This window comes from Rhipicephalus microplus, chromosome 6 (genome assembly GCF_043290135.1).
Source record: "Rhipicephalus microplus isolate Deutch F79 chromosome 6, USDA_Rmic, whole genome shotgun sequence".
NCBI lineage: Eukaryota > Metazoa > Arthropoda > Arachnida > Ixodida > Ixodidae > Rhipicephalus > Rhipicephalus microplus.
In genome coordinates, this window is record NC_134705.1 from 44,530,020 (window position 1) to 44,542,603 (window position 12,584).

Below are 12,584 nucleotides of genomic sequence, written 5' to 3' on the forward strand. Positions count from 1 at the left end.
ACCTACGACCTTCGAATAACGCGTTCGATGCTCTAACCACTGAGCTATCACAGCGGCCTTCCCTCCATCCACTTTTTGGGGTTTATATGTGAACTTAGAAGTAGGCGTGTCAGTCAGCGCCATCTATAAGCCAAGCGACGAGTGTGAAACACCCTTTTATGCGCATACGTGGCGTCACGTAGCACGTGAACTTTTCTACGAGCGGGCAGCTGACTAATAGTCCCTCGTATACAACCTAATGACACCAAGTCTGCCAGTACGAAACCATCATTAATGAATAAGGGAAAGAAGTGTTTACCTAAGGGCTCTTTTTTGCGTGTTTTGACACAATACTAATGAGATCTAACAGACAGTAATGCCAAGGAATGTACAGGGGAAGTTATTAGAACCAATAGAGTGTAAATAAGAAAGAAAAGTGGGTGAAAAAATAACAAGCTGTGAGCAGGAATCGAGCCTACGAATTTCGAATAACATGTTCGATGCTCTAAACGCTGAGCTACCACAGCGGCCTTTCCTCCATCCACGTTTTGGGTTTATATGTGAAAGGAGAAATAGGAGTATTAGTCAGCGCCATCTATAAGCCAAGTGAAGATTTTGAATCACTCTTTTATGCGCAATGTGGCGTCATGTAGCCCGTGAACTTTATTACGTGCGGGTAGCTGATTAATAGTGCCTCGTATACAACCTAATGACAACAAGTCTGCCAGTACGAGACCCTCGTTAATGAATAAGGAAAATAAGTGTTTACCTAAGGGCTCGTTTTTACGTGTTTTGACAACAAAATAATGAGATCTAACAGACAGTAATGCCAAGGAATGTACAGGTGAAGTTATTAGAACCAATAAATTGTAAATGAGATAGAAATGTGGGTGAAAAAATAACCAACCGTTAGCAGGAATCGAACCTACGACCTCCGAATAATGCGTTCGATGCTCTATCCACTGAGCTATTACAGCGGTCTTCCCTCCATTGACTTTTTTTTGGGTTTATATCTGAATTTAGAAGTAGGAGTGTCAGTCAGCGCAATCTATAAGCCAAGCAATGAGTGTGAAACACACTTTCATGCGGATATATGGCGTCACGTACCACGTGAACTTTATTACGAGTGGGCAGCTGATTAATAGTTCCTCGTATACAACATAATGACACCAAATCTGCTAGTACAAGACCCTCGTTAATGAATAAGGGAAAGAAGTGTTTACCTAAGGGCTCGTTTTTCCGTGTTTTGACACAATAATAATGAGATCTAACAGACAGTAATGCCGAGGAATGTACTGGGGAAGTTATTAGAACCAATGGAATGTAAATAAGAAAGAAAAGTGGTTGAAAAAATAACCAGCCGTGAGCAGGAATCGATCCTACGACCTTCGAATAACACGTTCGATGCTCTAACCACTGAGCTATGACAGCGGCCTTCCCTTCATTCACTTTTTTGGGTTTATATATGAATTTAGATGTAGGAATGCCAGTCAGCGCCATCTATAGGCCAAGCGACGACTGTGAAACACTCTTTTATGCGCATATAAGGCGTCACGTAACACGTGAACTTTATTGCGAGCGGGCAGCTGATTAATAGTCCCTCGTATACAACCTAATGACACCAAGTCTGCAAGTACGAGACCCTCGTTACTGAATAAGAGAAAGAAGTGAGCGGGCAGCTGAATAATAGTCCCTCGTATACAACCTAATGACACCAAGTCCGGCAGTACGAGACCCTCGTTAATGAATAGGAGAAAGAAGTGTTTACCTAAGGGCTCCTTTTGGCGTGTTTTGACAATATACTAATGAGGTCTAACAGGCAGTAATGCCAAGGAATGTACAGGGGAAGTTATTAGAACCAATGGAATGTAAATAACAAAGAAAAGTGGGTAAAAAAATAACCAGCCGTGAACAGGAATTGAGCCAACGACCTTCGAATAACACGTTCGATGCTCTAACTGCTGAGATATCACAGCGGCCTTCCCTTCATCCACTTTTTTGGGTTTATATGTGAATTTTGAAGTAGGAGTGTCAGTCAGCGCCATATATAGACCAAGCGACGAGTGTGAAACACTCTTTTATGCGCAATGTGGCGTCACGTAGCCCGTGAAATTTATTACGAGCGGGCAGCTGAATAATAGTTCCTCGTATACAACCTAATGACACCAAGCCTGCCAGTACGAGAGCCTCGTTAATGAATAAGGGAATGAAGTGTTTACCTAAGGGCTCGTTTTTCCGTGTTTTGACAACAAAAATGAGATCTAAGAGAGAGTAATGCCAAGGAATGCACAGGTGTAGTTATTAGAACCAATAAATTGTAAATATGAAAGAAATGTCGGTGAAAATATAACCAACCGTGAGCAGGAATCGAACCTACGACCTTCGAATAACGCGTTCGATGCTCTAACCGCTGAGCTATCACAGCGGTATTCCCTCTATTCACTTTTTTGGGTTTTTATGTGAAGTGAGAAGTAGGAGTATTAGTCAGCGCCATCTATAAGCCAAGCGACGAGTGTGAAATACACTTGTATGCGCATATGTTGCGTCACGTAGCACGTGAACGTTATTACGAGTGGGCCGCTGATTATTAGTCCCTCGTATAAAACCTAACGACACCAAGTCTGCCAGTACGAGACTCTCTGTAATAAATAAGGGAAAGAGGTGTATACCTAAGGGCTCATTTTTCCATGTTTTGACACATTATTAATGAGATCTAACAGACAGTAATGCCAAGGAATGTACAGGGAAAGTGATTACAACCAATGGAATGTAAATAAGAAAGAAAAGTGAGTGAAAAAATAACCAGCCGTGAGTAGGAATCAAACCTACGACCTTTGAATAACGCGTTCGATGCTCTAACCACTGAGCTATCACAGCGGCCTTCACTCCATCCACTTTTTTGGGTTTATATGTCAACTTAGGAGTGTCAGTCAGCGCCATCTATAAGCCAAGCGACGAGTGTGAAACACCCTTTTATGCGCATATGAGGCGTCACGTAGCACGTGAACGTTATTACGAGTGGGCCGCTGATTATTAGTCCCTCGTATAAAACCTAATGACACCAAGTCTGCCAGTACGAGACTCTCGGTAATGAATAAGGGAAAGAAGTGATTACCTAAGGGCTCCTTTTTGCGTGTTTTGACACAATACTAATGAGATCTAACAGACAGTAATGCCAATGAATGTACAGGGGAAGTTATTAGAACCAATTGAGTGTAATTAGGAAAGAAAAGTGGGTGAAAAAATAACAAGCCATGAGCAGGAATCGAGCCTACGACCTTCGAATAACATGTTCGATGCTCTAACCACTGAGCTATCACAGCGGCCTTCCCTCAATCCACTTTTTTGGATTTATATGTGAATTTAGAAGTAGGAGTGTCAGTCAGCGCCATATATAGGCCAAGCGACAAGTGTGAAACACTCTTTTATGCGCAATGTGGCGTCACGTAGCCCGTGAAATTGATTAGGAGCGCGCAGCTGATTAATAGTTCCTCGTATAAAACCTAATGACACCAAGTCTGCCAGTACGAGACACTCGGTAATGAATAAGGGAAAAAAGTGTATACCTAAAGGCTCATTTTTTCATGTTTTGACACAATAATAATGAGATCTAACAGACAGTAATGCCAAGGAATGTGCAGGGGAAGTGATTACAACCAATGGAATGTGTAAATAAGAAAAAAAAGTGGGTGAAAAAATAACCAGCCGTGAGCAGGAATCGAACCTACGACCTTTGAATAACAAGTTCGATGCTCTAACCGCTGAGCTATCACAGCGGCCTTCCCTTCACCCACTTTTTTGGGTTTATATGTGAGTTTAGAAGTAGGAGTGTCAGTCAGCGCCATATATAGGCCAAGCGACGAGTGTAAAACACTCTTTTATGCGAAATGTGGCGTCACGTAGCCCGTGAACTTTATTACCAGCGGGCAGCTGATTAATAGTTCCTCGTATACAACCTAATGACAACAAGACTGCCAGTACCAGACCCTCGTTAATGAATAAGGGAAAGAAGTGTATACCTAAGGGCTTGTTTTTCTGTGTTTTGACAACAAAATAATGAGATCTAACAGACAGTAATGCCAAGGAATGTACAGGTGAAGTTATTAGAGCCAATAAATTGTAAATTTGAAAGAAATGTGGGTGAAAAAATAACCAACCGTGAGCAGGAATCGAACCTACGACCTTCGAATAACGCGTTCGATTCTCTAACCACTTAGCTATCACAGCGGTCTTCCCTCCAACCACTTTTTTTGGGTTTATATGTAAATTTAGAAGTAGGAGTGTCAGTCAGCGCTATCTATAAGCCAAGCGACGAGTGTGAAACACAATTTTATGCGGATATATGGCGTCACGTACCACGTGAACTTTATTACGAGCGGGCAGCTGACTAGTAGTCCTTCATATACAACCTAATGACACCAAGTCTGCCAGTAAGAGCCCCTCGTTAATGAATAAGAAAAAGAAGTGTTTACCTAAGGGCTCCTTTTTGCGTGTTTTCACACAATACTAATGAGATCTAACAGACAGTAATGCCAAGGAATGTACAGGGGAAGGTATTAGAACCAATGGAATGTAAATAATAATAATAATAATGGTTTATTTCCACCAATACACAGTTGATGGAGGGGGTGAGAATAAAAGCGATTATCCGCTTGACTAAGTTCTCACCCCCCTATGTACATAAGGCAGTGGCGGTGGCGGCAACAGAACACCACAGCTGACAAAAATACACAACATTAACAAAATTAGAATTGATAAAGCCTTCAAGAAAAAAAAAAACCCACACAGACACAGTGCAATAAACATATATAGTAATATAAATCAAAAGTCGCAATATGTAAAGCACGAATACATTAAACATATTATTTACATGCAGCGGTGACTGCATTTTCATCCTTTGTGTTTTTGTTTATTGTTTTCCCTAGTTGTTATCTACGAACTTTGAAGATAAGGTCTTAATTGTCAGGAGTGTTAATAAGATATTGGCGAAGTTGAGAAAGGGTGATATCTGCTATGTTAACACCTGATGAATATAACCTGTTTAATTGTAACGGTAGCTGATAAGTAATTTTTTGTTGTCCATAGTTAGTTCTTATACGAGGAAGCATCCAAGGTGGTTGATGACGGTGAGGGTACTTTGATTGATAACGTATCATGGAAGCGATATCTGTGATAGTAAATGAACGTTTTTTTTGTTCGATCTTATAGCGGCGTAAAAGCCTGTAAATGTATAGGTGATAAACATTGATGATTTCATGTTCACTAAACAAGTGATCTGTTGTATGTCTGTGAGGAAGGTTGTAAATTAGACGGAGGATTTTATTATGGAGTGATGAAATTTTTCTTAAATTAGTTTTAGTCGTTGTCGCCCACACTAACGTGCAGTAGTTCAAGTGTGAAAGGAATAAAGCGTGGTATATAGCAAGCTTTGCCTTTAAAGGTAAAACAGATTTATGTCGCCAAAGTATACCAACCGCTCTCGATGCTTTTAATAAAATGTTGTGGACATGATCATTCCATTGCAAATGTAGTGTGAAATAAACTCCTAGTGATTTTATTGACCTGACAATTTCAACTGGCTGGGATTTATACAGCAAATGTACTAAAGTATCAGATTTTTTATTAATAGAATTAAAAATTATAGCTTTAGTTTTATTTACATTAACTGACAGTGCATTTTTTGACAGTGCAAAAATAACCAGCCGTGAACAGGAATTGAGCCAACGACCTTCGAATAACACGTTCGATGCTCTAACTGCTGAGATATCACAGCGGCCTTCCCTTCATCCACTTTTTTGGGTTTATATGTGAATTTTGAAGTAGGAGTGTCAGAATAACAAAGAAAAGTGGGTAAAAGAATAACCAGCCGTGAACAGGAATCGAGTCTACGACCTTCGAATAACACGTTCGATGCTCTAACCGCTGAGCTATGACAGCGGCCTTGCCTTCATCCACTTTTTTGGGTTTATATGTGAACTTAGAAGTAGGAGTGTCAGTCAGCGCCATATATAGGCCAAGCGACGAGTGTGAAACACTCTTTTATGCGCTATGTAGCATCACGTAGCCCATGAACTTTATTACGAGCGGGCAGCTGATTATTAGTCCCTCGTATACAACCTAATGACACGAAGTCTGCCAGTAAGAGATCCTCGTTAATGAATAAGAGAAAGAAGTGTTTACCTAAGTGGCCCCTTTTGGCGTGTTTTGACACTATACTAATGAGATCTAACCGACAGTAATGCCAAGGAATGTACAGGGGAAGTTATTAGAACCAAAGGAATGTAGATAAGAAAGAAAAGTGGGTAAAAAAATAACCAGCCGTGAACAGGAATCGAGCCTACGACCTTCGAATAACACGTTCGTTGCTCTAACCGCTGAGGTATCACAGCGGCCTTCCCTTCATCCACTTTTTTTTAGTTTATATGTGAATTGAGAAGTAAGAGTATTAGTCAGTGCCATCTATAAGCCAAGCGACGAGTGTGAAACACTGTTTTATGCGCAATGTGGCATCACGTAGCACGTGAACTTTATTACGAGTGGGCAGCTGATTATTAGTCAATCGTATAAGACCTAATGACACCAAGTCTGCGAGTACGAGACTCTCGGTAATGAATAAGGGAAAGAGGTGTATACCTATGGGCTCATTTTTCCATGTTTCGACACATTATTAATGAGATCTAACAGACAGTAATGCCAAGGAATGTACAGGGGAAGTGATTACAACCAATGGAATGTAAATAAGAAAGAAAAGTGAGTGAAAAAATAACCATCCGTGAGCAGAAATCGAGCCTATGAGCTTCGAATAACACGTTCGATGCTCTAACAACTGAGCCATCACAGCGGCCTTCCCTCCATCCCCTTTTTTGGGGTTTATATGTGAATTTAGATGTAGCAATGTTAGTCAGCGCCATCTATAGGCCAAGCGACGACTGTGAAACACTCTTTTATGCGCATATAAGGCGTCACGCGACACGTGAACTTTATTACGAGCGGGCAGCTGCTTAGTAGTCCCTCGTATACAACGTAATGACACCAAGTCTGCCAGTACGAGACCCTTGTTAATGAATTGGCGAAAGAAGTGTTCACCTAAGGGCTGGTTTTTCCGTGTTTTGATGCAATAAAAATGAGATCTAACAGACAGTAAAGCCAAGGAATGTACAGGGGAAGTTATTAGAACCAATAAAATGTAAACATGAAAGAAAAGTGGGTGAAAAAATAACCAGCCGTGAGCAGGAATCGAACCTACGACCTTCTAATAACGCGTTCAACGCTCTAACCACTGAGCTATCACAGCGGCCTTCCCTCCATCCACTTTTTGGGGTTTATATGTGAACTTAGAAGTAGGCGTGTCAGTCAGCGCCATCTATAAGCCAAGCGACGAGTGTGAAACACCCTTTTATGCGCATACGTGGCGTCACGTAGCACGTGAACTTTTCTACGAGCGGGCAGCTGACTAATAGTCCCTCGTATACAACCTAATGACACCAAGTCTGCCAGTACGAAACCATCATTAATGAATAAGGGAAAGAAGTGTTTACCTAAGGGCTCTTTTTTGCGTGTTTTGACACAATACTAATGAGATCTAACAGACAGTAATGCCAAGGAATGTACAGGGGAAGTTATTAGAACCAATAGAGTGTAAATAAGAAAGAAAAGTGGGTGAAAAAATAACAAGCTGTGAGCAGGAATCGAGCCTACGAATTTCGAATAACATGTTCGATGCTCTAAACGCTGAGCTACCACAGCGGCCTTTCCTCCATCCACGTTTTGGGTTTATATGTGAAAGGAGAAATAGGAGTATTAGTCAGCGCCATCTATAAGCCAAGTGAAGATTTTGAATCACTCTTTTATGCGCAATGTGGCGTCATGTAGCCCGTGAACTTTATTACGTGCGGGTAGCTGATTAATAGTGCCTCGTATACAACCTAATGATAACAAGTCTGCCAGTACGAGACCCTCGTTAATGAATAAGGAAAATAAGTGTTTACCTAAGGGCTCGTTTTTACGTGTTTTGACAACAAAATAATGAGATCTAACAGACAGTAATGCCAAGGAATGTACAGGTGAAGTTATTAGAACCAATAAATTGTAAATGAGATAGAAATGTGGGTGAAAAAATAACCAACCGTTAGCAGGAATCGAACCTACGACCTCCGAATAATGCGTTCGATGCTCTATCCACTGAGCTATTACAGCGGTCTTCCCTCCATTGACTTTTTTTTGGGTTTATATGTGAATTTAGAAGTAGGAGTGTCAGTCAGCGCAATCTATAAGCCAAGCAATGAGTGTGAAACACACTTTCATGCGGATATATGGCGTCACGTACCACGTGAACTTTATTACGAGTGGGCAGCTGATTAATAGTTCCTCGTATACAACATAATGACACCAAATCTGCTAGTACAAGACCCTCGTTAATGAATAAGGGAAAGAAGTGTTTACCTAAGGGCTCGTTTTTCCGTGTTTTGACACAATAATAATGAGATCTAACAGACAGTAATGCCGAGGAATGTACTGGGGAAGTTATTAGAACCAATGGAATGTAAATAAGAAAGAAAAGTGGTTGAAAAAATAACCAGCCGTGAGCAGGAATCGATCCTACGACCTTCGAATAACACGTTCGATGCTCTAACCACTGAGCTATGACAGCGGCCTTCCCTTCATTCACTTTTTTGGGTTTATATATGAATTTAGATGTAGGAATGCCAGTCAGCGCCATCTATAGGCCAAGCGACGACTGTGAAACACTCTTTTATGCGCATATAAGGCGTCACGTAACACGTGAACTTTATTGCGAGCGGGCAGCTGATTAATAGTCCCTCGTATACAACCTAATGACACCAAGTCTGCAAGTACGAGACCCTCGTTACTGAATAAGAGAAAGAAGTGAGCGGGCAGCTGAATAATAGTCCCTCGTATACAACCTAATGACACCAAGTCCGCCAGTACGAGACCCTCGTTAATGAATAGGAGAAAGAAGTGTTTACCTAAGGGCTCCTTTTGGCGTGTTTTGACAATATACTAATGAGGTCTAACAGGCAGTAATGCCAAGGAATGTACAGGGGAAGTTATTAGAACCAATGGAATGTAAATAACAAAGAAAAGTGGGTAAAAAAATAACCAGCCGTGAACAGGAATTGAGCCAACGACCTTCGAATAACACGTTCGATGCTCTAACTGCTGAGATATCACAGCGGCCTTCCCTTCATCCACTTTTTTGGGTTTATATGTGAATTTTGAAGTAGGAGTGTCAGTCAGCGCCATATATAGACCAAGCGACGAGTGTGAAACACTCTTTTATGCGCAATGTGGCGTCACGTAGCCCGTGAAATTTATTACGAGCGGGCAGCTGAATAATAGATCCTCGTATACAACCTAATGACACCAAGCCTGCCAGTACGAGAGCCTCGTTAATGAATAAGGGAATGAAGTGTTTACCTAAGGGCTCGTTTTTCCGTGTTTTGACAACAAAAATGAGATCTAAGAGAGAGTAATGCCAAGGAATGCACAGGTGTAGTTATTAGAACCAATAAATTGTAAATATGAAAGAAATGTCGGTGAAAATATAACCAACCGTGAGCAGGAATCGAACCTACGACCTTCGAATAACGCGTTCGATGCTCTAACCGCTGAGCTATCACAGCGGTATTCCCTCTATTCACTTTTTTGGGTTTTTATGTGAAGTGAGAAGTAGGAGTATTAGTCAGCGCCATCTATAAGCCAAGCGACGAGTGTGAAATACACTTGTATGCGCATATGTTGCGTCACGTAGCACGTGAACGTTATTACGAGTGGGCCGCTGATTATTAGTCCCTCGTATAAAACCTAACGACACCAAGTCTGCCAGTACGAGACTCTCTGTAATAAATAAGGGAAAAAGGTGTATACCTAAGGGCTCATTTTTCCATGTTTTGACACATTATTAATGAGATCTAACAGACAGTAATGCCAAGGAATGTACAGGGAAAGTGATTACAACCAATGGAATGTAAATAAGAAAGAAAAGTGAGTGAAAAAATAACCAGCCGTGAGTAGGAATCAAACCTACGACCTTTGAATAACGCGTTCGATGCTCTAACCACTGAGCTATCACAGCGGCCTTCACTCCATCCACTTTTTTGGGTTTATATGTCAACTTAGGAGTGTCAGTCAGCGCCATCTATAAGCCAAGCGACGAGTGTGAAACACCCTTTTATGCGCATATGAGGCGTCACGTAGCACGTGAACGTTATTACGAGTGGGCCGCTGATTATTAGTCCCTCGTATAAAACCTAATGACACCAAGTCTGCCAGTACGAGACTCTCGGTAATGAATAAGGGAAAGAAGTGATTACCTAAGGGCTCCTTTTTGCGTGTTTTGACACAATACTAATGAGATCTAACAGACAGTAATGCCAATGAATGTACAGGGGAAGTTATTAGAACCAATTGAGTGTAATTAGGAAAGAAAAGTGGGTGAAAAAATAACAAGCCATGAGCAGGAATCGAGCCTACGACCTTCGAATAACATGTTCGATGCTCTAACCACTGAGCTATCACAGCGGCCTTCCCTCAATCCACTTTTTTGGATTTATATGTGAATTTAGAAGTAGGAGTGTCAGTCAGCGCCATATATAGGCCAAGCGACAAGTGTGAAACACTCTTTTATGCGCAATGTGGCGTCACGTAGCCCGTGAAATTGATTAGGAGCACGCAGCTGATTAATAGTTCCTCGTATAAAACCTAATGACACCAAGTCTGCCAGTACGAGACACTCGGTAATGAATAAGGGAAAAAAGTGTATACCTAAAGGCTCATTTTTTCATGTTTTGACACAATAATAATGAGATCTAACAGACAGTAATGCCAAGGAATGTGCAGGGGAAGTGATTACAACCAATGGAATGTGTAAATAAGAAAAAAAAGTGGGTGAAAAAATAACCAGCCGTGAGCAGGAATCGAACCTACGACCTTTGAATAACAAGTTCGATGCTCTAACCGCTGAGCTATCACAGCGGCCTTCCCTTCACCCACTTTTTTGGGTTTATATGTGAGTTTAGAAGTAGGAGTGTCAGTCAGCGCCATATATAGGCCAAGCGACGAGTGTAAAACACTCTTTTATGCGAAATGTGGCGTCACGTAGCCCGTGAACTTTATTACCAGCGGGCAGCTGATTAATAGTTCCTCGTATACAACCTAATGACAACAAGACTGCCAGTACCAGACCCTCGTTAATGAATAAGGGAAAGAAGTGTATACCTAAGGGCTTGTTTTTCTGTGTTTTGACAACAAAATAATGAGATCTAACAGACAGTAATGCCAAGGAATGTACAGGTGAAGTTATTAGAGCCAATAAATTGTAAATTTGAAAGAAATGTGGGTGAAAAAATAACCAACCGTGAGCAGGAATCGAACCTACGACCTTCGAATAACGCGTTCGATTCTCTAACCACTTAGCTATCACAGCGGTCTTCCCTCCAACCACTTTTTTTGGGTTTATATGTAAATTTAGAAGTAGGAGTGTCAGTCAGCGCTATCTATAAGCCAAGCGACGAGTGTGAAACACAATTTTATGCGGATATATGGCGTCACGTACCACGTGAACTTTATTACGAGCGGGCAGCTGACTAGTAGTCCTTCATATACAACCTAATGACACCAAGTCTGCCAGTAAGAGCCCCTCGTTAATGAATAAGAAAAAGAAGTGTTTACCTAAGGGCTCCTTTTTGCGTGTTTTCACACAATACTAATGAGATCTAACAGACAGTAATGCCAAGGAATGTACAGGGGAAGGTATTAGAACCAATGGAATGTAAATAACAAAGAAAAGTGGGTAAAAGAATAACCAGCCGTGAACAGGAATCGAGTCTACGACCTTCGAATAACACGTTCGATGCTCTAACCGCTGAGCTATGACAGCGGCCTTGCCTTCATCCACTTTTTTGGGTTTATATGTGAACTTAGAAGTAGGAGTGTCAGTCAGCGCCATATATAGGCCAAGCGACGAGTGTGAAACACTCTTTTATGCGCTATGTAGCATCACGTAGCCCATGAACTTTATTACGAGCGGGCAGCTGATTATTAGTCCCTCGTATACAACCTAATGACACGAAGTCTGCCAGTAAGAGATCCTCGTTAATGAATAAGAGAAAGAAGTGTTTACCTAAGTGGCCCCTTTTGGCGTGTTTTGACACTATACTAATGAGATCTAACCGACAGTAATGCCAAGGAATGTACAGGGGAAGTTATTAGAACCAAAGGAATGTAGATAAGAAAGAAAAGTGGGTAAAAAAATAACCAGCCGTGAACAGGAATCGAGCCTACGACCTTCGAATAACACGTTCGTTGCTCTAACCGCTGAGGTATCACAGCGGCCTTCCCTTCATCCACTTTTTTTTAGTTTATATGTGAATTGAGAAGTAAGAGTATTAGTCAGTGCCATCTATAAGCCAAGCGACGAGTGTGAAACACTGTTTTATGCGCAATGTGGCATCACGTAGCACGTGAACTTTATTACGAGTGGGCAGCTGATTATTAGTCAATCGTATAAGACCTAATGACACCAAGTCTGCGAGTACGAGACTCTCGGTAATGAATAAGGGAAAGAGGTGTATACCTATGGGCTC

General features: G+C 41.4%; 1 protein-coding gene and 2 non-coding genes across 3 annotated transcripts in view; 1 reads left to right on the forward strand and 2 right to left on the reverse strand.

Annotated features, from left to right (window-relative positions):
• The window catches only part of LOC142764763 (uncharacterized), a 422,070-nt gene that overhangs the window by 87,190 nt on the left and 322,296 nt on the right, over positions 1 to 12,584 (forward strand). The gene's annotated exons all lie outside the window — the stretch shown is intronic.
• Positions 3,683 to 3,755, reverse strand: TRNAT-UGU (transfer RNA threonine (anticodon UGU)). The gene has a single exon. It is a non-coding gene; the product is annotated as a tRNA-Thr (tRNA).
• TRNAT-UGU (transfer RNA threonine (anticodon UGU)) lies at positions 10,902 to 10,974 on the reverse strand. Its single transcript has one exon. It is a non-coding gene; the product is annotated as a tRNA-Thr (tRNA).